The 27,653-nt window shown below is 41.6% G+C and overlaps 1 protein-coding gene and 1 pseudogene across 3 annotated transcripts in view; both read left to right on the top strand.

Annotated features, from left to right (window-relative positions):
- The window catches only part of ZNF507 (zinc finger protein 507), a 350,567-nt gene that overhangs the window by 181,766 nt on the left and 141,148 nt on the right, over nucleotides 1-27,653 (top strand). The gene's annotated exons all lie outside the window — the stretch shown is intronic.
- On the top strand, nucleotides 22,047-22,165 carry LOC128646228 (uncharacterized; annotated as a pseudogene).

Raw genomic sequence — 27,653 nt, 5'->3', positions numbered from 1 at the left:
AAAAAAAAAGTGAACCTGTAATTTATCCTGCATCAAAAAGTGACCTTGCAACTGAATGCTGCATGTGCCTTGCAAATACAACTGGATAAGGCAAGAGCATACAATTTTAAACAACTTTCCAATGTGCTTCTATTAAATATTCTTTGTTTTCTTGTTATCCTTTGTTGAAAAGCAGAAAGTTAAGTTCAGGCGTGTGTTCAGTATTAAATGACAGCAGTTTTGCAACAACGTTATACATTAGCAAGATAGCAGCACTATTTCCTGTCATGTAGTACTCCAGTCCGGACATGCACACGCTACCTTTCTAGATATCTCTTCAACAAAGAATAACATAGGAACAAAGCAAATTTGATAAGAGTACAGTTTAACAAAATCCTATTTACTTCTATCTGAATCATAAAAGAAACATTTTAGGTGTCATGTCCATTTTAATAACTTTTAACAAGGCTAAAATAATGTTCTTCCATTTTAGTTACTGAGATTTAATCCGTAAATCTATTTGCTTTACAAACCACATTGAATGATAAAAAATTTTTTTCTAAGTGGCGTTATTTAGAAATCATGTTCTAACTTACAAATTATTACACAAAATGATTTATTGCAATTTAAAGCGAGAAAGTGTTTTACTAAAGTTGCATTAAATGAGCACAGTCACTTAATAGTCTATGTGATAATCAGACAATACACTACTACATCAACTGTAGTTCTGTACCTTGTTCACTATCACAATCTTGAGGCTAGTGGAGATTTCTTTCATAAAATGGTGAAGTTCCACTAGCTATCAAATGTGGGATTAAACTCCAGTCCACTAGGAGGAGGGAATATAATCAAACATAACAGAACTTTTAATCCCTCCCACTTTTACTTAATGCCTCACTTTGTTTTGCCTCTGCAAGGAGTAACAGGGATACTTGATGTTCTGATCTGCATGCCATTTGACAGGTTTTCTAACAAATATGAGATCCATTTTTTACTCAGAGAACCTACAAACAGGGCCAAGGGGTAGACCAGATTCATCTAAGTAGTGAAAATCTTCTCCCAGTGTGGAGATGCCACCAGCCTCCCAGGTGAAATGTGGGCATGTCTGCCAATCCCCTGGCCTACAGTGTGCTGCTCCCTGTATAACCTCACAGATGCTTGTTACTGTATCTTTTAATATACAGCTGTCAGCTTTAGCAGACACCTGAGCTCCGGTCCTTATCTGCAGCAGGCTCTTAGAAAATCAGAGGCATTTTTAGCCATGTTGGTAGCAAATTTTTATTTCATACACTAAAACCTCAGGGGTTATTTTTTTGTTGGGAAATTAGCGAGCCTTCCCCTCACTGACCGGTGCCAGTCTTATTGACACATTTCTCTGGATATTAAGAGCAGTGAGCACCATTTTATTAAAAAGGTTTGACAATTTATTGCATAATTTTTAACCCTTTGTTGTTTTATCCTATCATTATTACATTTTAAAACCACATTTTCTTTTACAAGATATGACGAGTCCACAGATTTCATCCTTATGGGATTACGCCTCCTGGTCAGCAGGAGGAGGCAAAGAGCACCAGAGCAGAGCTGTATATATAGTTCCTCCCTTCCCTCCCACTCCAGTCATTCTCTTTGCCTGTGTTAGTGATAGGAAGAGGTAAAGTGAGGTGTTAGTTTAGATTCTTCAATCAAGAGTTTATTGTTTTTAAATGGTGCCAGTAAGTACTATTTTTCTCAGTGTGGAGCATCAGGTGTTTCAGCAATGAGAACTGAGGAGTTTTCTACATTATCACTTCACTCCCCATGCTGGTGCTGCCCTGCTGATGGTCTTATAAAATATCACATAAGGCCCTATTTGTCCCCACAGACCTACAGGAGGTGATGGCAAGAGACCTCTTCTTCGTGTGGGACAGGTTCAGATCAGCACTACGGTATGTACAGTCTTTTTGTTTTCTGGGGAGACAGTGTAGCTCAGAACAGACTGGACGTTAGCTGCTGCAACACAAGTGGGGTAATTAACTTGCAAAATTAAGTTTTATTTCCTTAGCTGTTTCCTTTCTTATACTATCTATGTATATAGCAGTGGGTTGGTGTACTTATGTGACCCGATTTCATTAAGGGGTCAGAAACGGTGGCACTCTATCTGCAGGCTGACGCTGGAGACTGTTTGGGACAAAGATCCTGTGTAAAGAGGTTCTTATTCGTTTAATGCCTTTATTTAATGTGGCAACAGTTTTTTTGAGGGGACACATTGGCTTCTATGCAAGTCGGGTCTACCCGACATAGATTTTTCCCATGCTGTGTTTTTCTTCTATAAGATACGACGAGTCCACGGATTCATCCTTTACTTGTGGGATATTATCCTCCTGCTAACAGGAAGTGGCAAAGAGCTCCACTGCAGAGCTGTCTATATAGCTCCTCCCTTAGCTCCACCCCCCAGTCATTCTTTTTGCCAACTCTAAGTACTAGGAAGGGTAAAGTGAAAGAGATGATAAAATGTTAGTTTTTATTTTCTTCAAGCAAGAGTTTTTGTTTTTATTTTAAATAGTACCGGTGTGTACTATTTACTCTCAGGCAGCAGATGGATGAAGACTTCTGCCTGGAGGCTGATGATCTTAGCATTTGTCACTAAGAACCAGAGCAGTTCCCACAGAATGGCTGAGGAGTACAAGAAACTTCAGTGTGATGCTATATAGCAGTGAGGTATGTTCAGTCAATTTTTCTGGAGAGACTGTGGTATTTCAGAATGGCTGACAGTATCCCCATGAGGGTAAGGGTAAGCAGTAATCCTAAGAGAAGAGGGGTATTATTAGGCTTGCTTATAGGGGCTAATAAAAAATGGTTGACACTGAGTTTGAATGTTTGTGGGCAAAAGTTTATTGAACTGGGAGTGCTGATAACGTTTTTGGTAGTAACGTTTTTGAGGCTTTATTGGAGGGTATACTTGGCTTCTTTTTTGGGTTAAAGAACCCACATGGCTAGTTTGAGACCTCTCTGGTGCGGTTCATTTGGGCTGCAAAACATCGAGTGAGATGGGCGGAGCCTATTTTCGCACCTCAGGTGCGTAGTTGTATTTGCAGAGCAAGCAGCAAGCTCCAACTCCGGTGGGCCCTTGTGGAAGTGTTGGGCCAAATCGAAGCTTTAACCCCGTTTTCTTTCATGTAATTAGCAAGAGCCCATGAGCTAGTGACGTATGGGATATACATTCCTACCAGGAGGGGCAAAGTTTCCCAAACCTCAAAATGCCTATAAATACACCCCTCACCACACCCACAATTCAGTTTTACAAACTTTGCCTCCCATGGAGGTGGTGAAGTAAGTTTGTGCTAGATTTTACGTTGATATGCGCTTCGCAGCAGGCTGAAGCCCGGTTTTCCTCTCAGAGTGCAGTGAATGTCAGAGGGATGTGAAGAGAGTATTGCCTATTTGAATACCATGGTCTTCCTCTAGGGGATCTATTTCATAGGTTCTCTGTTATCGGTCGTAGAGATTTCTTCTCCTACCTCCCTTTTCAGATTGACGATATACTCTTATATACCATTACCTCTACTGATTCTCGTTTCACTACTGGTTTGGCTATCTACTATATGTAGATGAGTGTCTTGGGGTAAGTAAGTCTTATTTCTATTCATGACACACTAAGCTATGGTTGGGCACTTTATATGTAAAGTTCTAAATATATGTGTTAAACTTATATTTGCCTTGATTCAGGATAATCAGTGGCGAGGTGCAGGGGGTGTTTTTTTCCGGATTTAGGCCTTATTAATTATCCGGTTTTTCACTGTAAAGGGTTAAGTGTTCCTTTCCTTGTGGGGCAAACTTAGCTGCATATTTTGAATATTCATGCAAAAAATTGAAACGATTTGATTATTTTTAAGCTGTTTTGCAGAACGTGTATGCTTTTTTTTTCCTCTTAAAGGCGCAGTACCGTTTTTTAAGATTGTTATTTTTCTCTTGTAAGGTGTATCCAGTCCACGGATCATCCATTACTTGTGGGATATTCTCCTTCCCAACAGGAAGTTGCAAGAGGATCACCCACAGCAGAGCTGCTATATAGCTCCTCCCCTAACTGCCATATCCAGTCATTCTCTTGCAACTCTCAACAAGCATGGCGGTAATAAGAGGAAAGTGGTGAAATGTAGCTGTTATCTTGCTTCAATCAAAAGTTTGTTATTTTTAAATGGTACCGGAGTTGTACTATTTTGTCCCAGGCAGAAAAATAGAAGAATCTGCCTGTGATTTCTATGATCTTAGCAGGCTGTAACTAAGATCCATTGCTGTTCTCACACATGACTGAAGAGAGAGGTAACTTCAGCGGGGGAATGGCGTGCAGGTTATCCTGCTATGAGGTATGTGCAGTTAAGATTTTTCTAGAAGATGTGAATGCTAGAAAATGCTGCTGTTACCAAATTTATGTAAGGTAAGCCTGAATACAGTGATTTAATAGCGACTGGTATCATGCTTACTTTCTGAGGTAATACTCTATTATATTTACAATATAAAACGTTTGCTGGCATGTTTAAACGTTTTTATATATACTTTGGTGATAAAACTTTATTGGGGCCTAGTTTTTTTCCACATGGCTGGCTTAAATTTGCCTAGAAACAGTTTCCTGAGGCTTTCCACTGTGTTACTATGAGTGGGAGGGGCCTAATTTAGTGCTCTTTTGCGCAGTAACTTTTACAGATTGAGACATCCAGCTTCCTCCAGGAGTCCCCTGAATGCTATAGGACATCTCTAAAGGGCTCTTAGGCTTTCCAAAATCGTTTGTTGGGGAAGGTAGGCCCACAGCAAGGCTGTGGCAGTTTGGTGTGACTGTTAAAAAAAAGTCTATCTTTTTTTGATCCGTTTTTTGAACTAAGGGGTTAATCATCCATTTGCAAGTGGGTGCAATGTTCTGTTAGCTTATTATACACACTGTAAAAATTTCGTTTGATTTACTGCCTTTTTTCACTGTTTTTCAAATTCTGACAATTTGTTTCTCTTAAAGGCACAGTACCGTTTCTTATATTTGCTTGTTAACTTGATTTAAAGTGTTTTCCAAGCTTCCTAGTCTCATTGCTAGTCTGTATAAACATGTCTGACATAGAGGAAACTCCTTGTTCATTATGTTTAAAAGCCATTGTGGAACCCCCTCTTAAAATGTGTACCAAATGTACTGATTTCACTTTAAGCAATAAAGATCATATTCTGTCTTTAAAAAATGTATCACCAGAGGAATCTGACGAGGGGGAAGTTATGCCGACTAACTCGCCCCACGTGTCAGACCCTTTGACTCCCGTTCAAGGGACTCACGCTCAAATGGCGCCAAGTACATCTAGGGCGCCCATAGCATTTACTTTACAAGACATGGCGGCAGTCATGGATAATACACTGTCAGCGGTATTAGCCAGACTACCTGAATTTAGAGGAAAGCGAGATAGCTCTGGAGTTAGACGAAATACAGAGCATACTGACGCTTTAAGAGCTATGTCTGATACTGCCTCACAATATGCAGAAGCTGAAGAAGGAGAGCTTCTTTCTGTGGGTGATATTTCTGAATCAGGGAAGATGATGCAACCTGATTCTGATATTTCTACATTTAAATTTAAGCTTTAACACCTCCGCGTGTTACTCAGGGAGGTTTTAGCTGCTCTGAATGACTGTGATACAATTGCAGTGCCAGAGAAATTGTGTAGACTGGATAAATATTATGCAGTGCCTGTGTGCACTGATGTTTTTCCAATACCTAAAAGGTTTACAGAAATTATTACTAAGGAATGGGATAGACCAGGTGGTGCCGTTCTCTCCCCCTCCTATTTTTAGAAAAATGTTTCCAATAGACGCCACCACACGGGACTTATGGCAGACAGTTCCTAAGGTGGAGGGAGCAGTTTCTACTCTAGCAAAGCGTACTACTATCCCTGTCGAGGACAGTTGTGCTTTCTTAGATCCAATGGATAAAAAGTTAGAGGGTTACCTTAAGAAAATGTTTATTCAACAAGGTTTTATCCTACAGCCCCTTGCATGCATTGCTCCTGTCACTGCTGCTGCGACGTTCTGGTTTGAGTCTCTGGAAGAGGCTTTACAGGTAGCGGCTCCATTGGATGACGAACTAAGAGCGATATTCAATGCTCTTCAGGCTTGGCCTCAGCTAGCGACACTGAGGTTCATCAGATTTCAGTCGGACAACATCACGACTGTGGCTTACATCAACCATCAAGGGGGGAACAAGGAGTTCCCTAGCGATGTTAGAAGTCTCAAAGATAATTCGCTGGGTGGAGATTCACTCTTGCCACCTATCGGCTATCCATATCCCAGGTGTAGAGAACTTGGAGGCGGATTTTCTAAGTCGACAGACTTTTCATCCGGGGGAGTGGGAACTCCATCCGGAGGTGTTTGCACAATTGGTTCATCGTTGGGGCAAACCAGAACTGGATCTCACGGCGTCTCGCCAGAACGCCAGGCTTCCTTGTTACGGATCCAGGTCCAGGGACCCCAAGGCAACGCTGATAGATGCTCTAGCAGTGCCTTGGTCCTTCAACCTGGCTTATGTGTTTCCACCGCTCCCTCGTCTGATTGCCAAAATCAAGCAGGAGAGAGCATCGGTGATCTTGATAGCGCCTGCGTGGCCACGCAGGACTTGGTATGCAGATCTGGTGGACATGTCATCCTTTCCACCATGGACTCTGCCGATGAGACAGGACCTCTTACTTCAAGGTCCTTTCAAACAGCCAAATCGTGGTTTCTCCGAGTCAGTCATTGATACCTTAATTCAGGCACGAAAGCCTGTCACCAGGTAAATCTATCATAAGATATGGCGTAAATATCTTTATTGGTGTGAATCCAAGGGCTACTCATGGAGTAAGGTCAGGATTCCCAGGATATTATCATTTCTCCAAGAAGGATTGGAGAAAGGATTGTGAGCTAGTTCCTTAAAGGGACAGATTTCTGCACTATCTATTCTTTTGCACAAGCGTCTGGCGGATGTCCCAGATGTTCAGGCATTTTGTCAGGCTTTACTTAGATTCAAGCCTGTGTTTAAACCTGTTGCTCCACCTTGGAGCTTAAATTTGGTTCTTAAAGTTCTTTTTTTGGTAGCTATTTCCTTGGCTCGTAGAGTTTCCGAGTTATCTGCCTTACAATGTGATTCTCCTTATCTGATCTTCCATGCAGATAAGGTAGTTCTGCGTACCAAACCTGGGTTTTTACCTAAGGTGGTATCTAATAAGAATATCAATCAAGAGATTGTTGTTCCGTCTTTGTGTCCTAATCCTTCTTCAAAGAAGGAACGTCTATTACACAATCTGGACGTGGTTTGTGCTTTAAAGTATTATTTACAAGCTACTAAAGATTTTCGTCAAACATCTGCTTTGTTTGTTGTCTACTCTGGACAGAGGAGAGGTCAAAAGGCTTCGGCAACCTCTCTTTCTTTTTGGCTAAGAAGCATAATCCGCTTAGCCTATGAGACTGCTGGCCAGCAGCCTCCAGAAAGGATTACAGCTCATTCTACTAGAGCTGTGGCTTCCACATGGGCCTTTAAAAATGAGGCTTCTGTTGAACAGATTTGCAAGGCGGCGACTTGGTCTTCGCTTCATACTTTTTCAAAATTCTACAAATTTGATACTTTTGCTTCTTCGGAGGCTATTTTTGGGAGAAAGGTTTTACAGGCAGTGGTACCTTCCGTTTAAGTACCTGCCTTGTCCCTCCCTTCATCCGTGTACTTTAGCTTTGGTATTGGTATCCCACAAGTAATGGATGATCTGTGGACTGGATATACCTTACAAGAGAAAACCTAATTTATGCTTACCTGATAAATTTATTTCTCTTGTGGTGTATCCAGTCCACGGCCCGCCCTGTCATTTTTAAGGCAGGTATTTTTTAATTTTAAACTACAGTCACCACTGCACCCTATGGTTTCTCCTTTCTCTGCTTGTTTTCGGTCGAATGACTGGATATGGCAGTTAGGGGAGGAGCTATATAGCATAGCAGCTTTGCTGTGGGTGATCCTCTTGCAACTTCCTGTTGGGAAGGAGAATATCCCACAAGTAATGGATGATCCGTGGACTGGATACACCACAAGAGAAATAAATTTATCAGGTAAGCATAAATTATGTTTTTTCACTAAATAAAGTGTTTTCAAGCCTGTTTGTGTCATTACTAGCATGTTTAACATGTCTGACATTGAGGAAAGCCAATGTTCAATGTGTTTGGAAGCCATGGTGGAACCCCCACTTTAAAATGTGTCCCTCATGCACTGAAAGGGCAATTAATTGCAAAGAACATATTTTAGCTGATAAAAGTATGTCGCAGGATGATTCTCAGTCAGAAGGGAATCGGGTTATGCCATCTAATTCTCCCCAAGTGTCACAACCATTAATGCCCGCACAAGCGACGCCAAGTACTTCTAGTGCGTCTAATTCTTTCACCCTGCAAGATATGGCCGCAGTTATGAATACTACCCTCACAGAAGTATTATCTAAGCTGCCTGGGTTGCAGGGGAAGCGCAGTAGGTCTGGTGTGAGCGTTAATGCTGAGCCCTCTGACGCTTTATTAGCCATCTCCGATGTACCTTCACAATGTTCTGAGTTGGGGGTGAGGGATTTGCTGTCTGAGGGAGAGATTTCTGATTCATGAAAGATGTTCCCTCAGACAGATTCAGATATGACAGCTTTTAAATTTAAGCTAGAGCACCTCCGCCTGTTGCTTAGGGAGGTTTTAGCGACTCTGGATGATTGTGACCCTATCTAGAGGTTCCTACTTACACTAATGTTTTTCCGGTTCCTAAGAGGATTTCGGACATTGTTACAAAGGAGTGGGATAGACCAGGTATTCCCTTTTCTCCCCCTCCTACTTTTAAGAAAATGTTTCCCATATCAGACACCATTCGGGATTCGTGGCAGACTGTCCCTAAGGTTGAGGGAGCTATTTCTACCCTGGCTAAGCGTACAACTATACCTATTGAGGACAGTTGTGCTTTCAAAGATCCTATGGATAAAAAATTAGAGGGTCTTCTAAAGAAAATATTTATTCATCAGGGTTTTCTTCTGCAACCTATAGCGTGCATTGTTCCTGTAACTACTGCAGCTGCGTTTTGGTTCGAGGCTCTAGAGGAGGCTCTTCAGGTTGAGACCCCATTAGATGATATTCTGGATAGAATTAGGGCTCTTAAGCTAGCTAATTCTTTCATTACAGATGCCGCTTTTCAACTGGCTAAATTAGCGGCAAAGAATTTAGGTTTTGTCATTTTAGCGCGTAGAGCGTTATGGCTTAAGTCCTGGTCTGCTGACGTATCATCAAAATCTAAGCTTTTAGCCATCCCTTTCAAGGGTAAGACCCTAATCGGGCCTGAACTGAAAGAGATCATTTCAGACATCTCTGGAGGAAAAGGTCATGCCCTTCCTCAGGATAAGATGAGGACCAAACAAAATAATTTTCGTTCCTTTCGAAACTTCAAAGGTGGTCTCTCTTCCTCCTCCCCTGCTGCAAAGCAGGAGGGAAAATTTGCTCAATCCAAGTCAGTCTGGAGACCTAACCAGACTTGAAACAAAGGTAAACAGGCCAAGAAGCCCGCTGCTGCCACCAAGACAGCATGAAGGGGCAGCCCCCGATCCGGGACTGGATCTAGTAGGGGGCAGACTTTCTCTCTTTGCTCAGGCAAGAGACGTTCAGGACTCCTGGGCTTTAGAAATCGTGACCCAGGGGTATCTTCTAGACTTCAAAGATTCTCTTCCAAGGGGTAAACCAGACAAAAAGAGAGGCGTTCTTATGCTGTGTAGAAGACCTATATACCATGGGAGTAATCTGCCCATTTCCAAAAACAGAACAGGGGCAGGGGTTTTACTCCAATCTGTTTGTGGTTCCCTAAAAAGAGGGAACCTTCAGACCAATTTTATATCTCAAGATCCTAAACAAATTCCTCAGTCCCATCCTTAAAGATGGGGACCATTCGGACTATTTTACCAATGATCCAGGAAGGTCAATATATGACCACCGTGGATTTAAAACATCCGTATCTGCACATCCCTATCCACAAAGATCATCACCAGTTCCTCAGGTTCGCCTTTCTGGACAAGCATTACCAGTTTGTGGCTCTTCCCTTCGGGTTGGCCACGGCTCCCAGAAATTTCACAAAGGTGCTAGGGTCCCTTCTGGCGGTTCTAAGGCCGCGGGGCATAGCAGTGGCGCCTTATCTGGATGATATCTTAATTCAGTCATCAACTTACCAACTAGCCAAGACTCACACAGACATTGTGTTGGCTTTTCTAAGATCTCACGGGTGGAAGGTGAACGTAAAAAAAGAGTTCACTTATCCCTCTCACAAGAGTTCCATTCCTGGGAACTCTGATAGATTTAGTGGACATGAAAATTTTTCTGCCGGAGGACAGGAAATCAAAGATTTTATCCATCTGCCGAGCTTTTCATTCCATTCCTCGGCCGTCAGTGGCTCAGTGTATGGAGGTAATCGGCTTAATGGTAGTGGCAATGGACATAGTTCCGTTTGCTCGCTTGCATCTAAGACCACTGCAACTTTGCATGCTCAGACAGTGGAATGGGGATTATGCAGATTTATCTCCTCAGATAAATCTGGACCAAGAGACCAGAGAGACTCTTCTTTGGTGGTTGTCACAGGATCATATGTCCAAGGGAATATGTTTCTGCAGGCCAGCGTGGGTCATAGTGACGACGGACGCCAGCCTATTGGGCTGGGGTGCAGTCTGGAATTCCCTGAAAGCACAGGGTTTGTGGACTCGGGAGGAGGCTCTCCTCCTGATAAATATTCTAGACCTGAGAGCGATATTCAACACGCTTCAGGCGTGGCCTCAGCTGGCGTCGGCCAGATTCATAAGATTCCAGTCAGACAATATCACAACTGTAGCATATATCAATCATCCGGGGGGTACAAAGAGTTCTCTAGCGATGATAGAGGTTACCAAAATAATTCGATGGGCAGAGACTCACTCTTGCCATCTATCAGCAATCTATATCCCAGGGGTGGAGAACTGGGAAGCGGATTTTCTAAGTCGTCAGACTTTTCATCCGGGGGAGTGGGAACTCCATCCAGCAATGGGGCACACCAGAATTGGATCTGATGGTGTCTCGTCAGAACGCCAACTCCCTTGTTACGGCTCCAGGTCAAGGGATCCTCAGGCAGTACTGATAGATGCTCTAGTAGTACCCTGGTCGTTCAACCTGACTTATGTGTTTCCAACATTTCCTCTCCTTCCTTGTTTGATTGCCAGAATCAAACAGGAGAGAGCTTCGGTGATTTTTATTGCACCTGTGTGGCCTCACAGGACTTGGTATGCAGACCTGCTGGACATGTCATCTCTTCCATCATGGACTCTGCCTCTGAGACAGGACCTTCTGATTCAAGGTTCGTTCCAGCATCCAAATCTAGTTTCTCCGCGGCTGACTGCTTGGAGATTGAAAGCTTGATTTTATCCAAGCGGGGTTTCTCTGAGTCGGTCATAGATACCTTGATTCAGACTCGAAAGCCTGTCACCAGGAACATTTATCATAAGATATGGCGTAAATATCTTTATTGGTGCGAATCCAAAGGCTACTCATGGAGTAAGATCAGGATTCCTAGGATTTTGTCCTTTCTCCAAGAAGGATTACTTCAGCTAGTTCCCTAAAGGGGCAGATATCTGCTTTATCAATTTTACTGCACAAGCGTCTGGCAGATGTTCCAGACATTCAGTCGTTCTGTCAGGCTTTAGTTAGAATCAAGCCTGTGTTTAAACCTGTTGCTCCGCCATGGAGTTTGAATTTAGTTCTTAAAGTTCTTCAAGGGGTTCTGTTTGAACCTATGCATTCCATAGATATTAAGCTTCTATCTTGGAAAGTTCTGTTTTTAGTTGCTATCTCTTCGGCTCGAAGAGTTTCTGAACTATCTGCATTGCAATGCGACTCGCCTTATCTTATTTTCCATGCTGATAAGGTGGTTTTGCGTACCAAACCTGGATTCCTTCCTAAGGTTGTTACTAATAAGAATATTAATCAGGAAATTGTTGTTCCTTCTCTGTGTCCTAATCCTTCCTCTAAGAAGGAGCGTCTATTGCACAACTTGGACGTGGTTCGTGCTTTAAAGTTTTACTTGCAAGCGACCAAAGATTTCCGTCAAACATCTTCTTTGTTTGTTGTCTATTCTGGAAAATGTAGAGGTCAAAAAGCTACGGCTACCTCTCTTACCTTTTGGCTGAAAAGCATCATCCATTTGGCATACGAGACTGCTGGACAGCAGCCTCCTGAAAGGATTACAGCTCACTCTACTAGAGCGGTGGCTTCCACATGGGCTTTTAAAAATGATGCTTCTGTTGAACAGATTTGTAAGGCTGCGACTTGGTCTTCGCTTCATACCTTTTACAAATTTGATACCTTTGCTTCTTCGGAGGCTATTTTTGGGAGAAAAGTTCTTCAAGCTGTGGTGCCTTCTGTTTAACCATCTGTCTTGTCCCTCCCGTTCATCCGTGTCCTGTAGCTTTGGTATTGTATCCCACAAGTAAAGGATGAATCCGTGGACTCGTCGTATCTTCTAGAAGAAAAGTAAATTTATGCTTACCTGATAAATTAATTTCTTCTATGGTAAGACGAGTCCACGGCCCGCCCTGTCATTTTAAAACAGATTATATTTTTTTTTATTTAAACTTCAGTCACCTCTGCACCTTGTAGTTTCTCCTTTTTCTTCCTGTACATTCGGTCGAATGACTGGGGGGTGGAGCTAAGGGAGGAGCTATATAGACAGCTCTGCTGTGGTGCTCTTTGCCACTTCCTGTTAGCAGGAGGATAATATCCCACAAGTAAAGGATGAATCCGTGGACTCGTCTTACCATAGAAGAAATTAATTTATCAGGTAAGCATAAATTTACTTTTTCGTGGTTCCCAAAAAGAGGGAACGTTCCGACCCATTTTAGATCTCAAGAGTCTAAACAAGTTTCTCAGAGTCCCATCCTTCAATTCTTCCATTGATCCAGGAGGGTCAATATATGACTACTGTGGATTTAAAGGATGCATACCTTCACATTCCTATCCACAAAGATCATCATCAATTCCTAAGATTTGCCTTTCTGGACAAACATTTTCAGTTCATGGCTCTACCCTTCGGGCTGGCCACAGCACCCAGGATCTTCACAAAGGTTCTAGGGTCTCTGCTGGCGGTTCTCAGACCGCGGGGCATTGCAGTGGCGCCTTATCTGGACGATATTCTGATCCAGGCGTCGTCTTATCAACTGACAAAGTCTCATACCGACATGGTTCTGTCCTTTCTAAGGACTCACGGGTGGAAGGTGAATCTAGAAAAGAGTTCACTAATTCCACAAACAAGGGTTCCTTTCCTGGGAACTATAATAGATTCTGTATCCATGAAAATATTCTTGACGGAGGTCAGAAAGTTAAAGATTCTGAATACATGCCGAGCCCTTCAGTCCAATCCTCGGCTTTCAGTGGCTCAGTGCATGGAGGTAATTGGATTGATGGTGGCGGCAATGGACATCATTCCGTTTGCTCGTTTTCATCTCAGACCTCTACAACTGAGCATGCTCAGACAGTGGAATAGAGATTATGCAAATTTATCTCCTCAGATAGATCTGGTTCAAGAGACAAGAGTCTCTCTTCTTTGGTGGTTGTCGCAGGATCATCTGTCTCAGGGGACGTGTTTCCGCAGGCCCTCGTGGGTGATAGTGACAACAGATGCCAGCCTCCTAGGATGGGGTGCAGTCTGGAATTCCCTGAAGGCTCAGGGTGTGTGGACTCGGTCGGAGTCTCTACTTCCAATCAATATTCTGGAATTAAGAGCGATATTCAATGCGCTTCAGGCTTGGCCTCAGTTGACTTCGGCCAAATTCATCCGGTTTCAGTCGGACAACATCACAACTGTGGCTTACATCAATCATCAGGGAGGAACAAGTAGTGCCTTAGCGATGACAGAAGTATCCAAGATAATTCGGTGGGCGGAGGCTCACTCTTGTTATCTGTCAGCAATCTACATCCCAGGAGTGGACAACTGGGAAGCGGACTTTTTGAGCAGACAGACATTTCATCCGAGGGAATGGGAACTCCATCCGGAGGTCTTTGTCGCCCTGATTCTCAGGTGGGGCAATCCGAAATTGGATCTGATGGCGTCTCGTCAGAATGCCAAGCTCCCAAGATACGGATCCAGATCAAGGTATCCTCAGGCTGAACTGATAGATGCCTTGGCAGTGCCTTGGTCGTTCAACCTAGCTTATGTGTTTCCACCGTTTGTTCTCCTTCCCCGGGTGATTGCACGGATCAAACAGGAGAAAGCTTCAGTAATTCTAATCGCTCCTGCGTGGCCGCACAGGACTTGGTATGCAGATCTGGTGGACATGTCCTCTCTACCACCGTGGAAACTTCCATTGAGGCAGGACTTTCTCATTCAGGGACCCTTCCATCACCCGAATCTAGTTTCTCTGCAGCTAACTGCTTGGAGATTGAACGCTTGATTTTTATCTAAGCGAGGGTTCTCTGATTCGGTCATTGATACCTTGATTCAGGCACGTAAGCCTGTTACTAGAAATATTTTATTTTATCTTTATTGGTGCGAATCCAAGGGCTACTCATGGAGTAGGGTTAGGATTCCCAGGATTTTATCTTTTCTCCAAGAAGGATTGGAAAAAGGGTTGTCAGCAAGTTCCTTAAAGGGACAGATTTCTGCTTTGTCTATTCTGTTACACAAACGTCTGTCAGATGTTCCAGACGTTCAATCTTTTTGTCAGGCTCTGACTAGAATCAGGCCTGTGTTTAGACCAATTGCTCCTCCTTGGAGTTTGAATTTAGTTCTTAATGTTCTTCAAGGGGTTCCGTTTGAACCTATGCATTCCATAGATATTAAGTTGTTATCTTGGAAAGTTTTATTTTTGGTTGCTATTTCTTCTGCTTGCAGAGTTTCTGAGCTTTCAGCTTTACAATGTGATTCTCCTTACCTTATTTTCCATTCTGATAAGGTGGTCTTCCATACTAAACCTGGTTTCCTTCCTAAGGTTGTTTCTAATAAGAATATTAATCAGGAAATTGTTGTTCCTTCATTGTGTCCTAATCCCTCTTCTAAGAAGGAGCGTCTGTTACATAACCTGGACGTGGTTCGTGCCCTGAAGTTTTACTTGCAGGCGACTAAAGATTTTCGTCAATCATCTTCATTATTTGTTGTTTTTTCTGGAAAACGTAGGGGCCAGAAAGCTACGGCTACCTCTTTCTTTTTGGCTGAAGAGTATCATCCGTTTGGCATATGAGACTGCTGGACAGCAGCCTCCTGAAAGAATTACGGATCATTCTACTAGGGCTGTGGCTTCCTCATGGGCATTTAAGAATGATGCTTCTGTTGAACAGATTTGCAAGGCTGCAACTTGGTCGTCCGTTCACACTTTTTCCAAATTTTACAAATTTGACACTTTTGCCTCGTCCGAGGCTGTTTTTGGGAGAAAGGTTCTTCAAGCAGTTGTGCCTTCCGGTTAGGTTCCTGTCTTGTCCCTCCCTTTCATCCGTGTCCTATAGCTTTGGTATTGTATCCCATAAGTAAGGATTAAATCAGTGGGCTCGTCATATCTTGTAAAAGAAAAGGAAATTTATGCTTACCTGATAAATTTATTTCTTTTACGATATGACGAGTCCACAGCCCACCCTGTCAATTTTTCAGACAGGTTTTTATTTTTGTTAAACTTCAGTCACCTCTGCACCTTGGCTTTTCCTTTCTCTTCCTAACTTCGGTCAAATGACTGGAGTGGGAGGGAAGGGAGGAGCTATATATACAGCTCTGCTGTGGTGCTCTTTGCCTCCTCCTGCTGACCAGGAGGCGGAATCCCATAAGTAAGGATGAAATCCGTGGACTCGTCATATCGTAAAAGAAAAAAAAAATGAATCAGGTAAGCATAAATTTCCTTTTTCTTCTTAAGAGACAGTGTTGAATTTTTCTGTTTTCTTTCTGAGGACTTTAGTTTTACATTGTGCCCCTTAGTGGGTTAACCCTTTCTGTGCCTCTTATACTTTTCTGTGTTTGTTTACCGCTAGAAACTTGCCTCCCCTTGCTATATATAATATTTCTCAGGACATCATGCTAACCCTTAAAAGGGCAATCTACTCTGCATAGGTTCAGAACTGCTGGCTGTCATACCTTCACCAAAAAGAAAAAAAGACATTCCAAGGGCAGAAAAACCCTTTGCAGGCCCTAGGCACGTCAGGGTTGACCCGTCTAGGTACTCTGCACAAATCAAGAGTACAGTGGAATCAGAAACCTCATCTTTTGAGGATGATTATTTAGAAACCCAGGGACCACCTGCTGATAGAGTAGCAGAAAAAGCTTAAAGCCTTCATAGACGATCCAGCTGGCTCTGTTTTTCCCAGCTGTCAGTATAGAATGTGTTGCTATTGCAATCTGGTGTCACAACATTTTTACCTTGTTTCCCAAGAAGCTTCCCTTGCAGAATTTCAGGACCACTTTAATTTGGTCAACACTGCAAACAAAATCAAAGATTTTATTCCACCTCTTTTTTTTTTCTCTCTACGAAATATGGTATTTTAATGCCCATTTTTTGATCTTAAAACTGTAAACAAATTTTATTAAAGTTCCAACTTTCAAAAGGGAGACATTTTGCACTATACTTCCTTTCAGTGCAGGAGGGTCATTTCTTTCCTAAGATATGGTGAGTTCACTGAATCATCTTCAATTACTGTTGGGGAGGCAAAGAGCACCACAGCAAAGCTGTTAAGTATCACTTCCCATAACCCCCAGTCATTCTCTTTGCCTACGGTACAAGGAAGAGGTGAAGATGTTGGTGTCTGAATTTATTTCCCTTCAATCAAGATTTTATTATTTTGAAAGCAGATTAGGTTTGCTCTGATCTTTCCTCTCAAGATGGGGTCTAGCTGTGCTCCACGTTAGTCTCTTCAGTTAGGGCAGTGGTGGCTTTAAAGCAGTTAGGAACTTGTGAGGTAAAGCCCTTGCTGCGTTTCCTAGCATGTTGCTGCCCTGGTATGGAATGCCTGAGTAAGTTAACTAAGTCTTTCTTTTTTTTCCACAGGTCTCTGTGAGGAGTGGCATCCTCTCATACCCGGTGAGCTGTCCTCCTGCCGGACAGCTAGATGTGCAGGTAAGTGCCATTTTGTCTTCTGGGGCTAGGAGGCTGGCACTGAAGGGGTTAAGGACTCCAAAATTGCACTTTATGTGAGACACAATATCCTTTATGATGGATTTTTTTACTGGCTGTGGGCAGGCACTTTTGGCTGTGACATAAAAGGCTTAAGGAAGTTACTTTTTATTGGGGCTCAGATTTTTTTTCTGTGTAATGCGGTGTATTGATCAATTTTCTTTCTGAAGACAACTCTCTGTTTAATTTCCTTATAGTTTAGGAAGGGCTTGAGAGTCTAGAGCACTGCTACCACAAGTTTCACGCAGGTCTAGGTTATTTAGGAAACACTCCTTTTATTTTCAGGCTGGATGCTGTTAGGAGAGCGTGCTCATTTAAGCGGCGTTACTCCTATGGGGCAGTTAAGTCTAAAAAGTCTTTGCTCGTATCTCATATATCTACAGACTCCGTGTGCCCTTTATGTTCGTATTGTTATTTCTGACCCGACTTGTCGGCAGAATGAAGTGCGATGGATGTGCGCTTCATTCTCTTGCCGCTTGTAAGTTCCCCCCTACTTCTTGTTTTTTGCATGGGAAGGGAATTCTGGAAGCGGGGCTTTTTGGGTTTTTCTGAGCCAGTGTATTCTCCGCCCTGTTCTCAGATGAGAACGGCGCAATGTTAATTCTGCTCCATGAGAGGGGCAGTGGCAGAGTGGTCACAGTGACATACTTTTAAAACTAATTATAGCTAAGGCCGTTCAGCCATCAATGTTTCAGGCTGTCAGTTCAGTAGGACGCATAAATAATTAATTGGCTTAGTTTTTTATAAGCAGATCGCACTATTGTGCAGTGGTCTAATACACTTCTCTGCTGCACTTATATTAGATATAAGAACTTAAAGGGACACTGAACCCAATTTTTTTCTATCATGATTCAGATAGAGCATGCAATTTTAAGCAACTTTCTAATTTACTCCTATTATCAAATTCTTTTCATTCTCTTGGTATCTTTATTTGAAATGCAAGAATGTAAGTTTAGATGCCAGCCCATTTTTGGTGAACACACTGTGTTGTTCTTGCTCATTGGTGGGTAAATTCACCCACCAATAAACAAGTGCTTTCCATGGTCTGAACCAAAAAATAGCTTAGATGCCTTTTTCAAATAAAGAAAGCAAGAGAACAAAGAAAAAATGATAATAGGAGTAAATTAGAAAGTTGTTTAAAATTGCATGCTCTATCTGAATCACAAAAGAAAAAATTTGGGTTCAGTGTCCCTTTAAATTACGGTTTTATAGTTGGTTTACACTTATTCAGTTATACATTTCCATTGTAGTGTATCCTTTTCTCCAACATAGGTGTGTCCGGTCCACGGCGTCATCCTTACTTGTGGGATATTCTCTTCCCCAACAGAAAATGGCAAAGAGCCCAGCAAAGCTGGTCACATGATCCCCCCTAGGCTCCGCCTTCCCCAGTCATTCTCTTTGCCGTTGTACAGGCAACATCTCCACGGAGATGGCTTAGAGTTTTTTGGTGTTTAAATGTAGTTTTATTGCTTCAATCAAGAGTTTGTTATTTTAAAATAGTGCTGGTATGTACTATTTACTCTGAAACAGAAAAGAGATGAAGATTTCTGTTTGTAAGAGGAAGATGATTTTAGCAACCGTTACTAAAATCGATGGCTGTTCCACACAGGACTGTTGAGATGAAGTAACTTCAGTTGGGGGAACAGTGTGCAGACTTTTACTGCTTGAAGTATGACACATTTCTAACAAGACTTGGTAATGCTGGAAGCTGTCATTTTCCCTATGGGATCCGGTAAGCCATTTTAATAACAATTTATAAAGGGCTTCACAAGGGCTTTAAAGACTGGTAGACATTTTTCTGGGCTAAAACGTTTGTTTTATAAGCATGTTTAATGGTTTATTACTCTGAGGAGTTGTTTTTATCTGGGATATGTTGGTAATAAAAACGGCAGGCACTGTTTTGGACACCTTTTTCACTGGGGGCCTTCTCTAGTCTTAGGCAGAGCCTCAGTTTCGCGCCACTAATGCGCAGTTGTTTTTGGGAGTCAGAGCATGCAGATGCATGTGTGAGGAGCTCAGATACACTGAAAAAGCGTCCTGAAGGCGTCATTTGGTATCGTATTCCCCTCTGGGCTTGGTTGGGTCTCAGCAAAGCAAATTTGGTGTGCAATACTTTCAAGGCTTTATGACACTGTGGTGAAATTTTGGTGAATTTTGGACAATTCCTTCATACTTTTTCGCATATTCAGTAATAAAGTGTGTTCAGTTTAAAATTTAAAGTGACAGTAACGGTTTTATTTTAAAACGTTTTTTGTACTTTGTTATCAAGTTTATGCCTGTTTATCATGTCTGTACCTTCAGATAGACTATGTTCTCCTCCATATCTGGTGTTCCATGCAGATAAGGTGGTTTTGCGTACTAAACCTGGTTTTCTTCCGAAAGTTGTTTCTAATAAAAATATTAACCAGGAGATAGTCGTGCCTTCTTTGTGTCCTAATCCAGTTTCAAAGAAGGAACGTTTGTTGCACAACTTAGATGTAGTTCGTGCTCTCAAATTTTACTTAGCAGCTACTAAGGATTTCAGACAAACATCTTCTTTGTTTGTTGTTTATTCTGGTAAAAGGAGAGGTCAAAAAGCAACTTCTACCTCTCTATCTTTCTGGCTTAAAAGCATTATCCGATTGGCTTATGAGACTGCCGGACGGCAGCCTCCTGAAAGGATCACAGCTCACTCCACTAGGGCTGTGGCTTCCACTTGGGCCTTCAAGAACGAGGCTTCTGTTGATCAGATATGTAAGGCAGCGACTTGGTCTTCACTGCACACTTTTGCCAAATTCTACAAATTTGATACTTTTGCTTCTTCTGAGGCTATTTTTGGGAGAAAGGTTTTGCAAACCGTGGTGCCTTCCATCTAGGCGACCTGATTTGTTCCCTCCCATCATCCGTGTCCTAAAGCTTTGGTATTGGTTCCCACAAGTAAGGATGACGCCGTGGACCGGACACACCTATGTTGGAGAAAACAGAATTTATGCTTACCTGATAAATTACTTTCTCCAACGGTGTGTCCGGTCCACGGCCCGCCCTGGTTTTTAATCAGGTCTGATGAATTATTTTTTCTAACTACAGTCACCACGGTATCATATGATTTCTCCTATGCATATTCCTCCTTTACGTCGGTCGAATGACTGGGGAAGGCGGAGCCTAGGGGGGATCATGTGACCAGCTTTGCTGGGCTCTTTGCCATTTCCTGTTGGGGAAGAGAATATCCCACAAGTAAGGATGACGCCGTGGACCGGACGCACCGTTGGAGAAAGTAATTTATCAGGTAAGCATAAATTCTGTTTTTAAGATTAAGTTTTCTTAAAGGGACATATGCTTCTGGTTCGTGAGGATCAGATTGTTTTTTTTATTAGCATACCTATCCTTCACGTTAAAATCTTTATTCCTGCTAAAGAATTATTCTATGTTAAGCATATGCAATTCTGTGTGGCAGTTTTTCACCTATCTAATGAAAGTACAGATAGGTTGTTGCCTTCTGGGCCCCATGTCTCCCAGGATGATGATGTGTAGGCAATGCCACAGTTTTCTCCTTTTACGTCCCAAGTCTTTCTGACGTCACATGCAGTGCCCTGCGGTTCCTCTTTATCTCCTGGAGGAGTGTATTGTCTGCAGATTTTGCAGTTCAGGTATATTTGGTATCTGTGGCTTTATCTGCGTTTCCTTTCCTACAGGGAAAACGCAAGAGGACATTTTAATAATTCAGATAGTAAGGTTTCTGCTCCATTTCTGCTATGTTGCTATCCCTCTTACCTGGTGCCGGGCAGTCGCTAGCAGTTCCTGAGGGTGATATGCCAGATTCGGACAGTATAATTCCTTCATCTGATGCTGAAGTAGTATCCTTCAGATTTAAGCTTGATCACCTTCGGTATGGTAAAGGTTTTGGCTACTTGGACGACATCGTTATCCCTGTCGTTGTCAACCCTTGGAAGTTTTGTAAACTTTATCATTCTATGATGTTTCTTCCTTTGGGGAAATGTTTCTAAGCGTGCTATGGAAATTTTCACAGGGGTAGGAGAAGCTAGGGATACCTGTCTCCCGTCCTTTAAAGGATTTTCCTGTTGCTGACTCCATTAATATGCACGGTGCCCTAGGTAGAAGGGAGTTTTCTACTATGGTTCAGAGAACTTTGATCCCTATGGAGGGTAGCTGCTCCTTTACGTATCCAAGGATAAGAAGCTGGAGGTTTTTATTGTTCATTTAGAGCAATGTCTCATCTTTTTAGACTTGCGGTACTAGCCGCTGGGGGTTGTGGCTGAAATCTTGGTCAGCTGAGAAACCTACCTGTGGTTTACTGGTACAGTGTAGGCTTTATAGTTCTGCAGTTGCTGGTTCAATACTTTGTGTCCTCCAAATCCTCGCTTCTGGCGTCTCCTTTTAAGGATGAGCCTTTGTTTGGACTTGGTCTAGCAGCATTATTGGCTGACTTTAAAAAAAAAAATAATTTAAAAAAAAAGGAAAGAAAGAAAGGAGAAAAAAAAGTTAGTCATGTCCTTTCAAGTTCAATCTACATTTTTCTCCCAGGGGCAGATTTCTCTTTCTAGAGTATCTGCTATCCAAGTAGGATGAGAGGCATTCCTTGAACTGGGTTCAAGATCTTCATCTCTGGGAGTGATAGTTCCAAACCCAGTTTGGGAACGAGATCTAGGTATTTACCTCGGGTAACTCAGATTCTGACCTTCTAAAGTAGTTTCTTCTCGCCTTTGGTTCAAGAGGGCCATAACGAACATAGACCTGAAAAAATGATCGTTCCCTTGTTTCGGGATATTTTCAGGTCTTGGGGTATTGCAAATTTTTTTGGACAATATATGGTTCAGGTGTCATTATTCAAGCAAACTCTCTTTTAAGAGATCCTTTCCAATCTTCTTTTCCAGGGTTGGGAAATGAATCTGGAGAAGAGTTCCCTTGTTCCTTCCGCAAGGGTGATTTATTTAGGCCTACTGCCTCAATACCCTGAATGGACCCGATTCCGTCTGATCTCGGAAGTTATGCAGGGTCAGACCTGGTCAGTACTTGAATGGGAGACCGCCTGGGAACACCAGGGGCGGTATGCTTGGACCTTTTATAGATTCTCTATCTTGGAGAAGATGTCTAACAGAGGTCAGATTATTAAGGAGTTATTCCTATCCCTTCTCTGCAGTGGATAGCTTAGCCATCTTGCAACCAGGAGGTTGGGAGTTTGGATCTAGCTGCAGTTGATTTTCCTTCACTTTTCAGTGACTCTGTGTATGAAGGGAATTGGTCCGATGGTATTCCCACGGACATCTTTCCTTCTGCTTTTTTCCATAAAATGGACAGTCGACAAGAGTCTTTGTTCCGTAGTATTTTTTCAGGAGTATCTATCTCAGGAAGCATGCTTCTGGGGATATTACTGGGTTATGTGACAATGGATGCCAACCTGCTGGGCTGGTAAGCAGTCTGGGTCTTGTTTGAGGATTTTGGACTCGGAAGTGTCTGCTCTCCTTTTTAAGATCTTGGGGTTGAGAGCGATTTACAATGCTCTGATGGCTTGGCCTTTTGGTTTGTCGTCCTTGGCTGGTTCCAGTCGGATATTATCACCTCAATGGTTTATTTCTACCACCAGGAAGGAACTAGGGGTTCCTTAGCCATGTAGGAGGTGATTTGGATTGTTCAGTGGGCGGAAGCTCACAATTGCTGTCTGTCATCCTTTTTTTTAGGGGTGGACAATTGGCTTCTGAACAGACAGATATTTCATTCCGGGGAGGGGGTCCTCTTCCTGTGTTTTTTTTTTCTAGGTAAACCCTCAAATGGGGGGGGTCCGGGATTAGCTTCTGAGGGTGTTTTGACAAAACACCAAGTTTCCAAGGTATGGTTCATGGTAAAGGGATCCACTGGCCACCTGGATAGGTGCTAGGGGTTTTCTTGGTATTCAGTCCGACATACCTGTTTCCTCTGTGTTCTCCTTACACGAGTCATTGCTCGTATTCAATAGGAGAGAGCGGCAGTGTTTCTATTAGCCTCTGCATGACCTCGCAGGACCTGGTATGCAGACTTAGTAGTAATGTCATATCTCCATTTTGGAGACTGTTCCTGAGGAAGGACCTTCTGAACAGGGTCCCTTCTTTCATCTAATTCTCGTTTCTCTGATGCTGCCTGCTTGGAGATTGATCGCTTGATTTTTTCTAAGTGTGGGTTTTCTGAGTCATTCACTGAAACCATGACTCAGGCTTGCAGGCCAGTTTCTAGAAGTTTTGTCATAGTTATGATGTACTTATCTTATTGGTGGGAATACAAGACTACTCTTAAGGAGTGGAGTCAAGATTCCTAGAACGGTTTGTCAGTTAGTACCCTGAAGGTTCAGATTTCTGCATTGTTTATTTTTGCTACATAAGCATCTGGCAGACGTGCCAGATGTGCAATATTTTTGTCAGGACCTGGTCGGAATCGGGCTTGTGTTTAAGTCGGCTGTTCCGCCTTGGAGCCTAACTTTGTTCTTAAAGTTTGCGGCATGCTCTGTTTGAGCCTTTTCATTCCATAGATATTAATTTATCTTGGAAGGCCAATTCTTCTACTCAGAGAGTCTCGGGATTCTCAGCTTGGTAGTGTGATTCGCCTTATCTTATATTTTTTGTCGATGAGGCGATTTTTTTTGTACTAACTTAGTACAAAATGTATCTACAGGTGACTGAGAATTTTTGCCAGTCTTCTGTTTGTTTCTCTGGGACTTGTACAGCTCAGAAAGCTCAGCTACATTTCTTTCCCTTCGGTGAGAAGTTTAATCGTTTGGTTTATGTTTCTGCTGGACAGCAGCCCCCTAAGAGATTTACAGCTCATTCCATTAGGGCTGTTTTGGTTTCTTGGGTTTTCAAGAATGAAGCTTCTGGGGTTCAGATTTGCAAGGCTGCAACTTGGTCCTCTCTGCATAATTTTTCCAAATTTTTACAAATTTGATGTTTTTGTCTTGGCTGAGGCTTCTTTTGGGAGAAAGGTTCTACAAGCGGTGGTGCCTTCTGTTTAGGTTCCTGTCTTGTCCCTCCCTAATCTGTGTACTCTAGCTTGGGTATTGATTCCCAACATTGATTGAAGAAGATTCCGTGTACTCACCATGTCTTAGGGAAAAAAAACTAAATATATGCTTACGTGATTAATTTCTTTCCGGATATGGTGATTCCACGGCCTGCCCTTTCTTTTAAGACAATTATATTTTACTAACACCTCATGCACCTCTGCACCTTGTGTTGCTTCTTTTTCTCCATTTACCTTTGGTCGAATAACTGGGGGTTGTGGGAAGGGAAGTGATACTTAACAGCTTTGCTGTGGTGCTCTTTGCCTCCTCCTGCTGGCCAGTGAGTGATATTCCCAACAGTAATTGAAGATGATTCCGTAGACTCACCATATCTGGAAAGAAAGACATCAGGTAAGCATAAATTTAGTTTTTATGTCAACACACTTAAAGGGACAGTCAAGTCCAAAAAACACTTTCATGGTTTAAATAGGGCATGTAATTTTAAACAACTTTCCAATTTACTTTTATCACCAGTGTTGCTTTGTTCTCTTGGTATTCTTAGTTGAAAGTTAATTCTAGGAGGTTCATATGCTAATTTCTTAGACCTTGAAGACTGCCTCTAATCTGACTGCATTTTGACCACTAGAGGGCATTAGTTCATGTGTTTCATATAGATAACATTGAGCTCACATGCACGTGAAGTTACCCTGGAGTGAGCACTTATTGGCTAAAATGCAAGTCAGTCAAAAGAACTGAAATAACGGGGCAGTTTGCAGAGGCTTAGATACAAGGTAATCACAGAGGTAAAAAGTGTTGGTTATGCAAAACTGGGGAATGGGTAATAAAGGGATTATCTATCTTTTTAAACAACAAAAATTATGGTGTTGACAGTCCCTTTAAAAGATGCATATTTGCATATCCCTATTCACAAGGATCATACAAAATTACTCAGATTTGCCTTTCTAAATAAGCATTAGCAATTTATGTTGCTTCTGTTTGGTCTGGCATTTGCACCAAAAATCTCTGTGTCAGAAGTAAGATAAGGAGGCCTTTTATAAATAGGCAGATATGCTAATGAGATCTTCTCTCTTTAAAAGCTTAGCCCATTTTATTGGACTGTAGTAGGAACAGAAACGGCTATTTCATATACAAAAATAAATCTAAAATTATCAATTTCCCTTGCATTTTATACTCTGCAGCTGGTATAAAAAGTCACTGGGAATACAGTAAAGGGAAAACTATTTAAAGTACACTGTGTTTGTTTTAAGGGAAATAAAACATTTTAATTATAATACATTTCTGTAGCATTGCCTTAAATTAGCATACTAGCTGACTATTGAAACTTTATAAATTAACGTGGTTTGCGGTAATTTTTTTTTTCATTGGCCCAAAATTCTCCCACCTTATTTTGGAGTTGACAGGGCTCGTCACTGTCCTTGTGTTAGCAAAAATTAAATTATTTTGTGGCATCTTGTTACTTTTGCTAGTTAAGGACGAAAGGAAAGGGGCAAAATAAATTTTGAAAGGATTTTGCATTTTTTACTTTGCACAATTAAACCATATTATATTAAAATATTAGTGTTTCATGTCCCAGCAAACTTTTTTGGGCCTCTAGAGAAAGCACATATGAAAGACTGGATAAGTAAATGGTACATTTCTCAGTTAACCTCAAAGGGACAGTCTAGTCCAAAACAAACTTTCATTATTCAGATAGGGCATGTAATATTAAACAATTTTCCAATTTACTTTTATCACCAATTTTGCTTTGTACTCTTGGTATTCTTAGTTGAAATCTTAACCTAGGAGGTGTATATGCTAATTTCTTAGACCTTGAATACCGCCTCTTAAGAATGCATTTTAACAGGTTTTTCACCACTAGAAGGTGTTAGTTCATGTTTTTCATATAGATAACACTGTGCTCATGCACGTGAAGTTACCTGGGAGATATCACTGATTGGCTAAACTGCAAGTCTGTCAAAATAACTGAAATAAAGGGGCAGTTTGCAGAGGCTTAGATACAAGATAATCACAGAGGTAAAAAATATATTAATATAACTGTGTTGGTTATGCAAAACTGGGGAATGGGTAAAAAAGGATTATCTATCTTTTAAAACAATAACAATTGTGGTGTAGACTGTCCCTTTAATCCATATTGCAAAACTGTCTTGCAACTATTTTTGGGCTATAGAGTTCCAGAATAGTTTTTAAACTCGCAGAGCCGTTCTATTGCAATCTTTCAGTCCTAAGTAACCAACAGTGCCCTGTTCCAAAAGCTCCCAGTATTTAAAGTGATTCATAAAGTCATGTTCTGTTGCAAACGTTTGTATTTTTTGCCTGGTCCATTTACTGGAATCATGTTTAGGGGAAAGTCTTCTTTATCGTTTGTTTGGTCCTAGCTTGGCAATTCACTAAACTTGTAAGGAAGAGGAGCAATATAAGGAAAAGGAGGGTTTAGCAAGATATAGGTGTAAGGCTATAGATGTTATGAATAGGATTTCACTGTGAATATATTTGTCAACTAGCAGTTATAAATCTTGTTTATAATCCATAATTGTGTTTAAAAAAAAATACTAGAGTAAGGTTCTGAATATATAATCACTAACATTCTTCTGCTGTTTAGGATGGAAGTCTAAAATTATATCCTCCGTCTTAATCACAAAAGAACATTTTTGAGTTTTGTATCCCTTTTAACAAGTAATTTTAAAGTTTACAATTTCCTTCTATTTTAAAATGTCTTTAGTTCCCATTATATTCTGTGTTTAAGAGAACTAGGTAGGCTTCTGTAGCACTACATGGCAGGAAATAGTGATGCCCTCTAGTGCTCTTGCAAATGTATAACATACAATACTGCTGCAGAAATGGGCAGGCTCCTAAGCTTACGGCTTTGCTTTTCAACAAAAGATACCAAGAATACAAAAAAAATGCATAATAGAAGGAAATTTTTAAAATGTTTAAAATCGCATGCTCTGTCTGAATCATGAGGCATATTTTGGGGGGTTTCATGTCCCTTTTTTAAGCACTAAAATAAAAAAATAAAAAAAATGACTAGTCTTATAGAAATATCATACATATTTGTCTTGTAAGATGTATCGAGTCCACAGATTCATCCATACTTGTGGGATATTCTCCTTCCCTACAGGAAGTGGCAAAGAGAGCACCCACAGCAGAGCTGTCTATATAGCTCCGCCCTTAGCTCCACCCCCCAGTCATTCTCTTTGCCTACTCTAAGTACTAGGAAGGGTAAAGTGAGTGTGGTGACAAAAATGTTAGTTTTTATTTTCTCAAGCAAAAGTTTGTTATTTTAAATGGTACCAGTGTGTACTATTTACTCTCTGGCAGAAAAGGGATGAAGATTTCTGCAAGGAGGATGATGATCTTAGCACTTTGTAACTAAGAATCACTGCTCTTCTCACAAGGCCTGAAGAGTACAGGAAAACTTCAGTTGGGGAAACAGTTTGCAGGCTAAACTGCATTGAGGTATGTTCAGTCTATTTTTTTCTAGACAGACTGTGATTATTCTAGAAAAGACTGGCAATATCCCCATGAGGGAAGGGTAAGCTGTATTCAGGCACTTA

This window comes from Bombina bombina, chromosome 1 (genome assembly GCF_027579735.1).
Source record: "Bombina bombina isolate aBomBom1 chromosome 1, aBomBom1.pri, whole genome shotgun sequence".
Lineage (NCBI taxonomy): Eukaryota > Metazoa > Chordata > Amphibia > Anura > Bombinatoridae > Bombina > Bombina bombina.
The sequence above is the reverse complement of the archived record's forward strand: the minus strand, read 5'-3'. Positions and strand labels throughout refer to the sequence as shown.